The sequence below is a fragment of the Urocampus carinirostris genome, chromosome 2 (assembly GCF_059441175.1).
Source record: "Urocampus carinirostris isolate Australia breed hairy pipefish chromosome 2, RoL_Ucar_1.0, whole genome shotgun sequence".
Taxonomy (NCBI): Eukaryota; Metazoa; Chordata; class Actinopteri; order Syngnathiformes; family Syngnathidae; genus Urocampus; species Urocampus carinirostris.
This window is the reverse complement of record NC_142350.1, coordinates 19,522,068-19,537,784: the sequence shown is the minus strand read 5'-3', so window position 1 is coordinate 19,537,784 and position 15,717 is coordinate 19,522,068.

Sequence of the window (15,717 nt, the reverse complement as noted above, 5' to 3'; positions counted from 1 at the left end):
TAAAATGAAACATGAAAACATATTTGAGATCCGTGAGTTTACTATATCTGTTTGACCACTAGATGTCACTGTATTCTGCAGGTCAACTGCATCATGTGTTACCGAAGCACAAACAAGACTACAAACAAACTAGGATGCAAATTTCAAAATCAAGGGCCGCGGGTCAGATGTGGCCCGCAGAAAGTCCCTGAGATGATCTTGATACACTACTGCATCATACGCTCAACAATTGTTGCATATTTTTTTCACTGTACGGTATTCTCCCTCGAAGAAAGTATTGTTTATGTACTGTTTATGCACTTTATTGTATTTCAATCCAGTTATTTAAAAAAAAAACACATCTATTTTAGCTGACTGTGGATTAAAATTATTATTTTGCCCAATAACAAACTATAGGGTAGTGGTGGTGCCTGAACATCATCGCTTAGCGTCATTGAGGCAGCTTCTAGCATCAATCTTAAATAGAAATAGAAATAATTAGTACATTGAAAATGAATGCACATAATACACCGTAAAAATAATTATTTCAAGTAAAATAACATCGTTTTACGCTGTTAGCTTTAGCACCTATATTGTCAGCGCTTCAGAGGTCTCTAGCTGCAACTGGGGCACCATTAGCATCAGTCCACCCTTGGCTTGTTGTTACTTTTTTGATTCAGCCTTTTTTACTTTTGACCTTGACACCCCTGAACTACAGAGAACCAAGTGACCGATTGCACAATTTTTCTCATCCTCTTTTGGGGGTTTTGTGGGCGTAACCGTAGCAGCAAAATGGCGGACAATCATGTTAGGTGAGCCTCGTATTAGGTAGAATGAATACAAATTTCTTGACAGGTTTTGAGTTTTTCCTTGTCCTCGTTTAGGTTTCAGATCAGGGGATGGTGTCATGGTAGTCTGTGCAGCCATTTTGTGATTAAGCGCGCAGGTTCTAGATGATGGCGTGCATCAGGTCCAAGTGCCGGTAAGATGGTTCGAAATACATGCACCGTGCGAAAAACAGGCTCGTCCTTCTCCTTCGAGGGCAAGAAGACGAGAGTAAAAGATCAATATCACTCATAATATATAGAATATAAGTGTGTGTTAAACCATGATTCAAACAGTTCTACTGAGGTTGTGGATCGAATTTCAGAGGGTGTAGCATTCCACAGCACCGGGGCTCGAATGGAGAGTGCTCTCGAACCTACGGATTTCTTCTTGGCTCTTGGAATCACTACAAGACCAGGGTTCACCGAGAGAAGGCTCCGAGCAGGTACATAGGAGGAAATTAAATTACATCTTAAACTGGCAGTGCAGCTCAGCTCAAACCCGAGTATTTTTTGAAAAATGAAATTTTCGTGCATTTTGGTTATTATGTAAATCAATATATTTTTGGGATGAATGAAGTTCCTTTTACCACTAACTAACTAAAGTTGGTAACTAAAAAAATACACTGGGTCCCTTTGGACAAGAAAGTCCCTTTATAACAAGCGGATGTATTTCGCTGCTATGCCGCTAGAGGGCAAAAGCGCACCACCCTTCCATTTAACTGTCATTGTCTTCTTCACTCGCAGCTCATATCAAATCTTAGCAGATGGAAGCAATTTGTTGCACAAACGCCACTTTAATAGATTATTACAGATTTGGCAGCAGGCTTTATAAAATCTTTCTTATGAATGTGGAATATTTGAGATTGCGTCTCTGCATGCAGCTCCTTTTTTAACCAGGGAGAAGGACATTTCAAAACCGGTATCATTGTAGTACGCGTACCTGCAAACCAGGGGCGTTACCAGACCTGAGTCTCGGGGGGCGTGAGGGGCTCATATCAAATGCATAACTGTTATTGCCCCAAGTGTTTTCAGGGTTTCTCAGTTATGTGTTTCACAATTCGCATTTTTAGAAATGTACAGTCTATTCCTGTATTTCTTGCAGTTTCTTGAGTGTTGCACTGAAACGTCATTATGATTTACAGACATTTTGTTGTGTCATACAGTGATTTTGGTTCAAAGGAGTATAAAAAAGGTTCAAATGAGGTAAAAGTTCACGTGAATACATAAATGTCACTATAATTTAACATTTTTCAAAAAATGTTTGAATTTTTATTGTGCAAAATATGGCATGATTATTGGTAATATACTAAACAAAGGGACACCCAAAACATGTCTTTTTAAAATTTTTCAGTTTTCTTTTAATTCTTGCTTTTTCATTTTCTTACCATTTTCCCTGATTTTTCTTTCCATATTTAGTCCTTTTATTCTTTTTTCCCCAAGCCTTTTCCTGCATTTTCTTGTTTTATCATTGTCTCCTTCTTTTCCTCTCTTTTTAATTTTTTTTTCTCGATTGTTTTTAAAGCAAGGCTGAGTCCTTGTGCATGAATAAACCACTTCGTTTCCGTTTTTGTCAAAGTTTTGCCACTTCCAGGTTCAAACAAGCAGAAGTTTATTTTTTGTTTGTTTTACTATTTTGGGAACAAATTCTATTTTGCTCGTAAAAATAGAGCGCACAATAAAATCTACCGCTTTTCAATATCATGTACAGTAAATACAATACAAGAATGAAACGTTAGATACGGACAGGGCACGGCGCCATCTGTTGTTTCAAACAAGGAACTTTTGATAAAAGCCTTGTCAGCGTTCCAAAATAATAAAAATAATAACACTCGCGGAATCTCAGCGGTTTCGAGCGCCAAGACAAACATGCGTAGCATCTGTTTTTGATGCTGCCATCACATGTGTAGGTGTTTAGCATTCCTTATGTAAATGTAATGTAAATCCCTGGCGAGGGGTTTGCCGTTTATAGGTTGAAATATGATGAAGGAAGGATAGAGAAAAAGCACATACAGTATGCATTTAATTACAGGACGCTTGGAAGCGTTGACGTGAGGTTTAATGTTTTCGGATCACGAAAAAAAAAGTTTGAGGCATGTTTTAAAACACCTTTATCCTATAACTTTGTCAAATTTTGTCAAGATTTAGTATTTTGGGGTCGTTTTTGTAGTGTTTTGCAAAAGTTCTACAAGGCACAAACAGTTGCACTCTGTCATTGTTAGTCATTTAGGTCGACATTGGATCATTCAGATGTCACCAGGGAACTTCTGGAGTCAGTAAGTTGAGGTGAGAGAAAAGGGGCAAAGTTTTTTGTTTTCTGGATTGTTGTTATGGACATTTTGTCAGTAGTTTATTGCCTGCTTGTTTGTTACTTTTTACCTTGCATCTCCATTTGCCGTTTCGGTCTTTGTTTCTGGTTTGGATCATGACAGATCCGTTTCTACATTTCATTTGTTTTGTACCCCATTGTTTGTTTGTTTCTTTGTTCCTGGTTGTGTTTATAAATACCATCCTTTGTTGAGCATACTTGCCTCCATTCCGGCTTCCCCGCATTTGGGTACACCTCCGCAAACCTGACAAAATGACCCTTCCACTGCAGATCCCATCTCCTCTATCATTTTATTGGCATCAAAAGACTGACTGCCGGACGTGTTCTCTGTCGCTGCAGCAAGGAGAAGGTCCCTCGGTTACTTCTGTTTCCAGTTCCAGGCGGTGAGGACAAGGTCCCTCGGTCACTTTTTTTCTTTGTCCCAGTAAGGAGAACGTTCCTGTCCTGGATGTGAAGGTCCATCGGTCGCTTCAGGTCCCTGTCCCAGCAGCAGGGAGAATGTCCCTTTATTGCTTCTGGTCCCTGTTCTAGCAGGATGAGGTTCTTGTCTTGGAGCTGAGGTAAAGGTCCCTTTGGCGCTTTTGGTCCCTGTCCCAGCCGGGAGAATGTTCCTGTCTTAGAGGTAAGGTGACAGTCCATGGGTTGCTTCTGGTACTTGTCCCAGCAGTGAGGAGGATGTCCCTTGGTCGTTTCTGGTCCCTGTTCTAGCGAGAAGAAGGTTCCTGTCCTGGAGCTGAGGTGGTGGTCCCTCGGTCGCTTCTGGTCCCTGTTCTAGCAGGGAGAAGGTCCCTCTGTCGTTTTGTAGTCCCTGTCCTGGTGGTGCGGTGAAGGTCACCAGCTGCTTCTGGTCCATGTTTCAGCAAAGTAGGACTAGGATACTTAACTGCCCAAATCCAGACGGGCCAAAAGCAAAATAAAATTATAGAAGAACCATTGACCGCCAAAGTACTGGTTGGTGCCCTCTGGAGGAAGGTGGCGGATCAGATTGTGACACTATTTTTCTTTTTTTAAATGATAATTTTTAAGACAGTTTAATTTCAACCCATTTTAGTCCAGTAAACAAAGACAAGATTGTACTGTTTGTTTTATACGTCCCCCAAGTGGCCAAAACATTCACAGCATGAGGAGCAGTACTATCCCTACAGCTTTATGTTTTTACAGTGAAAAATATATTGAAGTGATATTTTGTAAAATGTTCTTCTTGTAAGCAGTAGAAGAAAGATCTTACAATCCATCATAAGTAAAGTTGGCTGACTCCAGTTCTCAGCAGCTCTGATTTCCTTTAAAGGCAACCGCTCCCAAAGAGTTGAAAGCACGCAAATGTCCCAAAAACCTCTTCAACTACGAAGATCAATCATGATTTACGGGGGTAAATTAAGGGATGTGGTCCCGAAGCCCGGCTGACAAACGGCTTCTCAATAAATCAGGCCGGGAGGGATTCGAATAAGGTCCTGTAGAGAAGCGACTTGACGAGGGCCGCTCCTCCTTCCTTTGCCGGCAAATCTGCAACAGATTGCGTTTGGGCTGACCGGAGGTATGCAGCCACAACATTGCAGGCGGGGGTCCGTGTAATCCCCGCCAGCCCCCTTCCACCACCATCTCTCCTAAGTATTAAGAACAACCTTTCCCCTGTAAGACCATGGCAGAAAAAGCCACACGTAATCTCAGTGATGATCATTTACTAGACTTGAGTGGCAGAAGGACTGCATCTGAGGAGGGGGCTCATAGGTATTCCCAAATCCTTAAACGTACAAAATGTGAGAAAAAAGTACATAGTTTTTGCGTAAAATCCATACATATGTATATTCCCATTATTTTCCAAGCATGTTTCTTCTTTGTCATCCTGAGCTGCGATGTCATCAGAGGAACACCAATCCCCTCGCAAGCCAATCGAGTGTTCTTTAGTCAAAGAGGTTAAGGGTGTTTTAAGCAAAGTCTTGCTAGTTTTTTGGAGAATGTCTAGGCATTGTGTCTAGGTGGATGTGGTAATGAATGCAGTAGTAAAAGGGCAAGCAGCCAAAATAGAGCTATCTGGCAAAAAAACCCACAGGAAAAGACGCCAATGTAAACCGGAACCGATCAACAAAAGGGGGTCGCATTACTCCTGTACCAAAATCACAGATCGACTCATCCTCCTCCATAGCTTCATATTTTTTCACGATGCTCTCTGATACAAATTGGACACAGCTCACACAAATCAAATACACAGCAGCTAAAATCATCTCCCTACCCACGTCCATCCTCTCAGACTTAAATATCAGGCCCATAAGCCGACTGGCAAACACAATAGTCCGGGATATCACTCACCCTCTCCACCAGGGGTCTCCAACCTTTTTCAAGCTGAGAGCTACTTTTTCATTTCTAAAATTACAATGTAGTTTGTACTACTTACTATATTGTTACTATGTTATTACCAGGTTGATTATTGGAAAAAGAAAGAAACAAAGAAAGAAAGCGAGAAAACAAGCAAGAAAGCAAGCAAGAAAGAGAAAGAAAGAGAGAAGAGTATTTTGTTCTTTTTTGTGTAAAAATGAGATTTCTTTTGGTATTTGAAGATAATTCCAAAAAAAGACTAAGCTAGTATCGGATTGCACGGGATAAAATTTTCACATCGGCGTGATTCTAACGAAAATAATTTGCAGGCAAAAAGGACAAAGCATACCTTACTTTCTTTGGCTTACCTTTACAAGGCTTAGCGGTTTATGCTAAGCTAAGCTAGGCTTTCGTTGCGGCTTCTTCCGCTAGCGGAATGCAAAAACATTGGTTTTAAGGCTCAGGAATGTCGACACGGCGGCCTTAGCCCAAAAGCCAAAAGTCTTTTGCAGGCTTTAGGGGCGCAGGAGTTACTTTCAAGCTAGGATAACACGACATCTGGGGTATTATTGTTTCCATAAGAGCGGGGAAGCTTAATGACGCTTCGCGAGCAATGAGGGTTGTGCGTCGAACGCCGTGCACGCTGTACGGTGACGGAAACCTGCTGATTTGTCCCGGGGAAGTTTGAATTCCAGGTGTGTGAGAAGTGAAAAAAAAGTGTCCTCTCAGGTGTGAATGTCAACCGGTGGTTTGTATCTTAGACAACTCTGTTCAGACCAGCTGTAAATACATCACTGATGCAGTTGAATGAATGGTCTTTACAAAAGTACAAGAAAAGTTTAAGGCTTCTCTTTTTCAGTGTAATAAACCAATCCTTGGATTGAGCCAGGTCTCCGTGATGATTGAAAAGGGCCCTGAATTTAGCGGTTTACCATAAGTTGTAGCTCCAGGTCCTCATGTTGGTGAGATACAGGGGCGCAGGGTTGGCTTAAGAGAGTCGTTAGCCTAGCCATAGAAGTAGGCCAGACCTGCAGCCTTGCTGGCTTTGCTCCCGACGCCGCCTCAGTCTCTTCCCGGACCTGCTAACAATCAACGGAGCACCCGCTGGTGATCAACGTTTTTTCACGCTCTTCTGACTTTCATCAGACTCAGATTTAATTGATGATTTTTTTTTTTTAAATAGAACGAGCCGCTAAAAGCTAACTGTAGCCGTGTATCTGCAGTTTGTCTGGGGTGGACACGTGGACCCAACCGCCCCCACTGTTTGACTGACAGCATACACCAGCCTATTGCATACAGTCATGCTCACCCAACACACAAAGGCCTCTCTACCCTGCCCCCGTGATAGCATTTGCTGTCTGAACACAGTGCATGAAAGATTGATATCAATGACAATAAAGACTATTCGATTCATTATCCACGAAGCAGTGAACCAGCAATAATCAAAGTGCAAAGTGGTGTTGGGTCTCCGTATACTGTAAATCCTCATCAATACTGTACGCCTTTCCAATCGTATTCATTGTATTTTGCAGTTCATGAGGCACACTGGGTTATAAGGCGCAATTTCACATTTTTGCCCGATTTATGATTTTTTTTTAGGTGCGCCTTATAGTCTGGGAAACACGGCCCTTTTTGGTGTCATGTTTATTTTAAAGAAAATACTTTGCATTACCATTTGTCTCTTCCCTTTCAGATGCTGAACAAAGTGGTCAGGTGCCTGAAGGCGAACAGGAGGTTGGTCGTGTTATGTCGAAGGGTCGAGCAGAGTTAAGAGACTTTAGCATGCTAGGTGCCGGGGCCAATCCGGCCCCCGTCCGGAGCCAGAACAGACAAGAGCGGCGGTCTAATCAACGTGATTTATTGCGGCCAGCGGCGGACCGTAGGCGGAGGTCCCAATCAGCTTTTAAAAAGCCGTAATCCTTCGAATTCTTGACCTTTTTGCAACTTCAGCGGAATGCGCTAGGCAGGCAGAGTTGTGGGAGTAAACGAAAAGGGAGTGCGAAACAATACAGAAGCATCAAACATGATTGCGTCCCGGGCCTGGTGATAAGTCGAATCGATTGGATCGATTTGTCGATATAAAAATTGAGGCCTCATAGGACGATGCCATACAAAATAATGCCAGCTTCTGTTAATCACGAGAAAAGAAAAAATGCAATTGCAAAGCAGAATGACAAACACATATTACAGTGACACAATGAGGGAAGAATGATTAGATGGGTCAGGGTGGCCTGTTGATTAGAAGGGCAATGGCAGGGGGGGATCAGGCTTTTCCCGAGGCGGGCCCCGCTAAATCTTTATAGTCATGTATTTGCGCCCTGATGGTAGTGGGATGAAGTATTGGTGTAGTGAGTGAGTGATATCCTGTACTATTGTGTTTGCCGGTCAGATAATGGATCTGATATTTAAGTCTGAGCGTTTGGGTGTGGGTAAGCAGAGGATTTAGCTGCTGTGTAAGCAGTGTTGAGCATGTTTCTTAAAAAAGCAATTAGTTATAGTTACTCACTACTTCTTCCAAAAAGTAACTGAGTTATTAACTGAGTTCGACATTTTCTGAGCAGTATTTAAGTCAGTTGAATCGAGAAAAACAGACAAGTAGTTTTGTTATAGAACCTTGTAATTTTTATTGCATTTTAATAGCAACAGATTTATCCTACACAAAGAAACAGTTTACAATATCATAAAATAACAATCAACAGTAAATAATATAAAGTAAGTTTAATAAATTAAATCTTACTCAAGTGGTCCGTTGTAGAGATGGGAATTCCTACTGTTTTTAGAGAACCGGCTTTTTCAGCTTGGCTCACTGGGACGAGCTCTTTTGGCCCCCAAATGGCTCTTCAGGTTGTTTTTGTTGTTTAATCCATATATTACCATGTATTATGTATCATTATGAATGACTTAAAAAGGGGGAACAAAACAAATCAAAATTAATGCTTGCACGTTAATACTGAAAATAAAAATATTTTATAAATACGAGGATAAAATACAAAACAATTTTAAGCTTTTTTTTACTCGATGAATTCAAAGTCTACAGAACAGAATGGCTAATCAATTTCTACAAGAGAAAAATAGCGTCTCGAAGGGAACCGGCTCTTGATTTGATGGCTGCAACTTCCAATAGACGGCTCATAAAGCCGTTTCGTTCACGAACGACATGGTTAGATCGCCGCACCACCAATTCGCCTTTTTTATAGCGCATTAGTAGATACTGTATTTGTAATGGCTATCTAACTATATGGTAGTCGCTATTTTTAATGGTGACATGATCTCAAAAGATGTGACGTTAACAACTCGAAGGAGAGCGCAAAACAGCATCAGTAGTGCCAAGGCGGACACACCGCCATTGGCGTTCCGCTTTGACTGTCAGTAACGATTATTGCGTCGTAAGGGCAGAATAAGTAAAGGGTTACTGAAATAATTAAGCCGTTACGTAATGGTGTTATTTATATCGCTGTTATTCCCAACACTGCGTGTAAGTAATACGTGTGAGTATTTTGCCGTGTGTAAAAAATGCAGTCAAATTCTGTTGTATTCACTGCAAATTCACAACGTCTGCTCTGGCTCTGCGACATGAACCACATCGGGGTCACTTTGACCCTGACCAGACGAGTCCACACACAAGAGCGCGCCAAAGATCAATATCTCAGACGTTTCTGAAACGTACCGAGTGGAACATTTCTTAACTGATCGGTTCCAGTTTCTACAATCCTAATGCGAAGAGGGCACAGATGACAGATAAGAAGGGACGTCGGAGGGCAAGGAGGAGGGTCTGGATTGTTGGACGCCACCGTTTTAGGCGCTGTGAAAAAAATACGGGATAGTATCCTGTAAATTGTGGTCCCCATACCGAAGGGGTCACCAGGATATAAAATAATTTTATGATTATTCTTTATATAAATGATTGCAAACGCCATGGTGTGTAAATGGTCAGTAAGCCCCTTTCCTTGTGTGAAAGCCTGCACTAGTTATTGCCCGCTCTGCTTACACTGTCACTAGACGGCTGGGTAAAATGGGACATTGAAGAGCGTTTTGTTCCCCCAAGTGAACCGTTTTCAACTCTGGGCAACCAAAAAAAGCTTTAGTGCTGAGCGTTCCGCGCAAATACTCCCAGTGCCTTGTCTCACTGCCGGCATTTTCAACAGAGTGGAAAAGCATTTGCAAGCAATCTGAAAAATTCGCTTAAAGTAAGAAAACGCTTCGGTGAACACAGGCCCCAACTGTATCTCAAAAATTGCGCGTTACAATAACCTCCTGTAAACCATCGAAGAAGAACCGGCATCCTGTCATAGCAGCAATCACAAAAGCGGCGGGACTGACTTTTAACATTGTAATTTACCAAACCACTGATAAGAGTATTACAATTAAATAATTATCCATCCATTATCTGCACCGCTTATCCTCAGTAGGGTCGCAGGGGTGCTGGAGCCCATCCTAGCCGTCTCCGGGCAGTGGGCAGGGGACACGCTGAACTGGTTGCCAGCCAGTCGCAGGGCACACAGAGACAGACAACCATTCACTCGCTCATTCACACCTAGGGACAATTTGGACCGGCCAATTAACCTGACATGCATGTTTTTGGAATGTGGGAGGAAACTGGAGTGCCCGGAGGAAACCGACGCAAGCACGGGGAGAACATGCAAACTCCACACAGGGGGTTCAATCTCATGACCTCAGAACTGTGCCGCACACGCACTTACCACTGCGTCGCCGTGCTGCCCCTTAAATAGATGAATATAAAAGGCAGACTTGTGATTTGGTCTTTTTACCCGCTGATACAATACCTTAAAATAGTACAGCATCGGCATCTGAACAACACTTGATATTTTTAGTCTACCAAGATAACGGACAAATTTTTTCAGCATTAAACTCCTGTCTTGTTTACCATTCTTTGTGGGTGTGACTAGTTTGCTGTGTTATTGCCTTTCATAACCAGCTTGTCATTAGGGTGGGTGGGTCCTCAAGTCAGATACTCTGGATATTGTTCCTTCTCTACCCGACTTCCCATATACCAAATAAAGGACCGTTTGCTGTACTCATTTGTGTTTTTACACTGCGCTTCAAGACCGCCCCAATTGGGTTCCTGACAGAAAAAGTAGTAAATGCCAATCTTTGGCCAGGCCGTGAACATATTACAAGACATAAAACAAGTTTGTGGTACACAACAGGTTGGGGGTCCTTGCAAAGGGGTGGGACCCTGGCCATGTAAAGGGATGTTAAGACAGCAGTAAGAAGGGATTGAGGGGGGCACGGTTGTATTCCTTCATGGGGAGAAGCCGAAACAGGTGTTTGTCTGTTTCAGACTTGAGTCCGGTCACACTTGACCTGCCTTAGACTTTTGCACCTCCCCCAGGGAAAAACACAGTGAAAGGTTTACTCGACGGAAGGAGACGCGTGCTCGTACACAGACATGCCTCATGATCTTTTGATGGTGGTTTCCATGTGCAACCATGTCAAAAGTTTGCTGTTAAATCTTCTGTGCACAAACCTGGACAAAGTGTAGATAGTAAGAGGTAAGATCCAAAATATCCAGCCAGACCCGACCCGGGCAAGGGTATAAAAGCCCGAACCCGACCAAACCCGACCGATCAACTCGATTTGGCGACGTGCGCGCTTCGGCTGAACTACGCGCGGCGCCGAAACTCCAAAGTGCAGCTTCGGGTTTAATTCAGGCTCGATGCGACAAATCAAGTGTGGACCCCAAAGCGTGCACTTCTGCGCGGCACAGGGTTGCAGCGCCAAAGTGTATTGCTCAAGTGAAAATACTGTTACTTCTGAAAAAGATCACTCAAGTAGAAATAAAAGATATTCATCCAAATGACTACTTGAGTAAAAGTAAGTGCATGTTGTGCAGATCCTTCACAAACAAAAAATTAAAAAAGTGGCGAGAGAGAAGCCTGGACCGGCCCAAGATCATTAGATTGACATTTTTGCCATGCCTGGGCCCAAGATATTACCTCTAGTGAACTGAAAATATTGTTTAGCTATTGCTAGAATAGCTCTACACACCTAAAAGGCATTACTGAAACTATTATTATGTAATCACAAATTTTTTTAAGGATTTTCAAATCAATTTCTCCAGTACTTTTAAAAAACAAATCCGGTGTGAATCATGTATTTTGCAGAGCCACAAATATATCTGTGATTTATATTCACAATTTTAAATCTTGTGTGAGCATTTGGTCAGGACGAGAACGGAAACCGGACCCAATTGCGTAACGTTTACCACAAGTTTTATTGAAGGAAAGAGGAAGGGCTGCGCACACGATCTAGTGTTCGCTGGACGCGGGATCAATAATAGGTCGTAAGCCGGGACGGTAGAGCAGACGTGGTCAGGATCAAAACAGGTTGCGTAGCCGGAGACAAACGGGAGCAAAAACGGGACAGGTGGGAGTCAGGGTAAAAAAGGCTTGCCTAGTATACACTGAGGTTCGCAGACGGACTGACGACAGGGGATTTATAGGACTCGGTTTAAGTAGGGACAGGGAGCCAATCAGAACCCGCGGCGGTTGGCGCAAAATGAGCGGGCACAGGTGAAACACATCGGGAATCATGACACATTTATCAAGACATATGATTTTTAGATCTCGTGTAAATCCCAAATATATTTGTTGTTCAAATCTCTTCCTATACCGGTGTTGGGTAGAAATTATATTTAGCTTACATTTTTTAGTTGCAGGAAATTCTTCCCTAAAAATGAATATAATTTTTTTGCATGGCCCAAAATATATCTCCATAATTAATATGTATTCCTTGCACTAATACACATTTAATAGTGCCCTGTTTAGGTGTTGCATGCAAATGTTTTCTTGGGGGCGACCTGTAAGGGGCGATAACGCTTGATAGGAAAATGCCGTAAAAAATGATGCCTGCTGCCGTTAATCACGAATTGAGAAAAAAAAATGGGAGAGCGAAAACACGTGAGAGCAGTAACTGTGTCATTTTCAAGCATACTTGTTGAAAAAATGGAAACAATTTCATGCATTTACAAGCACTTCCCCTAAATTTGAGAACTTTTGTATCCTTGACAACACTGCGTCAAAATTCAAACATTTATAAAGAGTTCTAGCACCCTATTTCTGCACACATCCCTCAGAGCATTAGAAGGAACAAAAAGAGCTTATCTTTTTATTTTACTCAAACCAAACATTCCCGATTTTTCACAGTGGTGTTCTACCAACCCAAGGGGGTTTAGGGTGGTGGGATGGTGTTGGGGGCGGTCACATCTGTAACCCCTATTAAACAAAGGATGACCGCTGCATTTCGGGACCTCTTTTACTTCCTCCCTCTCTTCTGGTTTTGTCCCAGGCTGCCCCTAAAATTGTCTTCATGACGTCCGGGTCTGAAGGTGTCGTTCGGCTGATGTAGATAAAGTCTGGGATGAAGAACATCTGGATTTAATGCGCCATTAAAAAGGTCACTGCATGCTTGAGCTGCACCTGCATCCCCCTCCCCTTCTTTAATTCACCCCTTCACCCCTCAATTTCACCCTTCCTCTCTGTAGTCTTCTCCTCTTTCTCACTTCTGAGGCTTCTCCGTCACACCCCACCCCTACCCCCAACACGCTCCTCTGTCTTTCAGAGTACATAAACCTTTTTCGGGGCAAATATATATATATATATATATATATATATATATATATATATATATATATATATATATATATATATATATATATATATATATATATATATATATTACATTACAGTTCTTGGGCTCCATGGACAAGAAAAATGCATTCCAGTAATAATAATTGATTATAAGCAATTAATTAAGAGAGTAGAATGAAAATCTATCTGTGTATTACATAAATGTGTTCATTTATCTTTGTATTTATTTATTTATTTTACAGGAAATACAACAAACTAAATTCCAATTAATGGATTTTTCAAAGCGAAGAACAAAAAAATGTGCTGTTTATTTAACTAATTATCTGGCTAGGATTTTAACATTTTAGCTAGTTATATTCCTATATTTTCAGCTATTTAGCAAGCTATTTAGCTAGCTTTTGAATTTTTTCCTGCAATCCAGCTAAAACTTTACATTTTGCTAGATTTTGGCCTCTTTCTTGCTAGCTATCTAGCCTTTCTTTCTGGCTATGTAGACCGCTTTTTACTCTTTTAGCTAGTACTCTAACTAGCTTTTTAGCTTTGTAGCTAGCTATGTTCCTACCTTTTTAGCTGTTTAGCAAGCTACCTTGCTTGCCTTTTACCTTTGTTTGCATGCTATCTAGCCTGCATCTTACCTTTTTGCTAGTTATCTTGCTAAACGATGTCCTCCATTTTAGCGAGCTAGCTTTGTTCTTATCTTTCTATACGTCTTTAAATTACTTTTAGCTACCTATCTAGCTCGCGTTAGGTTTTTAACTATCTATCAAGTACCCTTTTAGCCATTTGGAAAGCTATTTTAGAAATGTATATCAAAGTGGGTCTCCTTTGCGCTAATTCGTAACAAAAAGTAGCTCTCGGTTTGAAATGGTTGGAGACCCCTGCATTACAGTAATCAAGCCTAGTAGTAATAAACCCACATTTTACTCTGATCTGATTTCGACAGCATCAGGCGAATATTCGCAGAAGGTAGAAGAAAGCTATTTTGGTAATCTCTCATTTTTTCCTTTTTAGCCCTCGGTACAGCAGTTAAAGGAGCTGGAAACGTGCATGGAACAAAAAGCCAGTGCAGACTTTGATGCATGCATGCACGCACGCATCCATGCACGCATGCGTGAGATTTCACCACCTGGAGTGAAATTATATAGTGTGCGATATAGATAAAATGCTCACCAGATGGAGGGAAAATATAGGAAGGTTTTATGATGTATGGAGAAGAAAATATAGAAAAAATATGGCGTGAAACAGTCGGGGAGGGACAATCCAAAACTGCACGGGTACTGCAGTAATAATTTGATTCATATGTATTGCATATTATAGTTGAATACTTCTAAATAACAGCAGGATTCGTACACCTTTTTCATGGACAAGTACTATGTTGGAGCAAGTTCTTTCAGTTACAATTTGCCACTGGGAAACACAAACTTAATTTTTTGTATGGCCCATAATAAATGTCCATATTTGATACGTAATCCTTGGACTAATACACATTTCATAGTACCCTGTTTAGGTGTAGCATGCACTTGTCCTCTTGTGCGCGACCCATAGGGGGCGATGACGCTTTACAGGAAAAGGTTGTACAAAATAATGCCAGCTGCCGTTATTCACGAGGGGAGAAGAAATGCAATGGGCAAGCGAAAATACAAGAAAGCAGTGTAGGCGTGATCTTCGAGCAGATTTGTTGAGAAACCTGGCAACAATTTGTAACATTTACAAACACTTTACTCAAAATTCAAGCACTTTTTAATTTTTAAAAAGACAACTTTAAAATTTAAGCATTTTAGTGGATTTCAAGCATCCTTTCAAACTCTGTATAATCAATCAAATTCTGATTAGGAACAAAAACAGCAAGTAAAATCCAAGCTGCTATTGCCAATACACAAGATCCCAACAACAAATTTGTAAAAATTTACTTTTGCTGTCTAGAATGCACACTGCAATACAGTAATTTGTTAGTTATCACGGTTAATCTATTTATTTGATAGTTAATTTCCAGGCTCAAGTATTTGTTTATCAAATACATCTACTGTACTTAATACCCGATTTTTTTACATATAACTTCTATACTGTTATTTTAAAAATAATTTTGCTGTTTTATCGCACAACTTTCTGAATTAAGAACCCAATCCACTTCACTTTACGTGATACTTTGCCGCCATCGTGTGGGCGTGACGGAAAACATTTCGGTTCTGTTTTACAGAAACCATTTATCTTTTATCATCGCGCATTTTTGAAAAGCGCCAGGGAGCCACTAGGGAGCGCCAAAGACTCCCATGTAGATAGATAGATAGATAGATAGATAGATAGATAGATAGATAGATAGATAGATAGATAGATAGATAGATAGATAGATAGATAGATAGATAGATAGATAGATAGATAGATAGATAGATAGATAGATAGATAGATAGATAGATAGATAGATAGATAGATAGATAGATAGATAGATAGATAGATAGATAGATAGATAGATAGATACTTTGTTCATCCCCGAAGGGAAAATGTTGCTCCTGTGAAGGTTTTGCGGGAAGAGAGGTTCAACTTTGTTGTCGGTAGAAAGCATCTTTCCCTGTTTGGCCAATCAGAGTGCAGAACAGTGAACAAGCTATAACCAAAGCGCAAAGTCGCGAGGTGTCTCTATAATTTTAAAGACATCTTGTCAGTT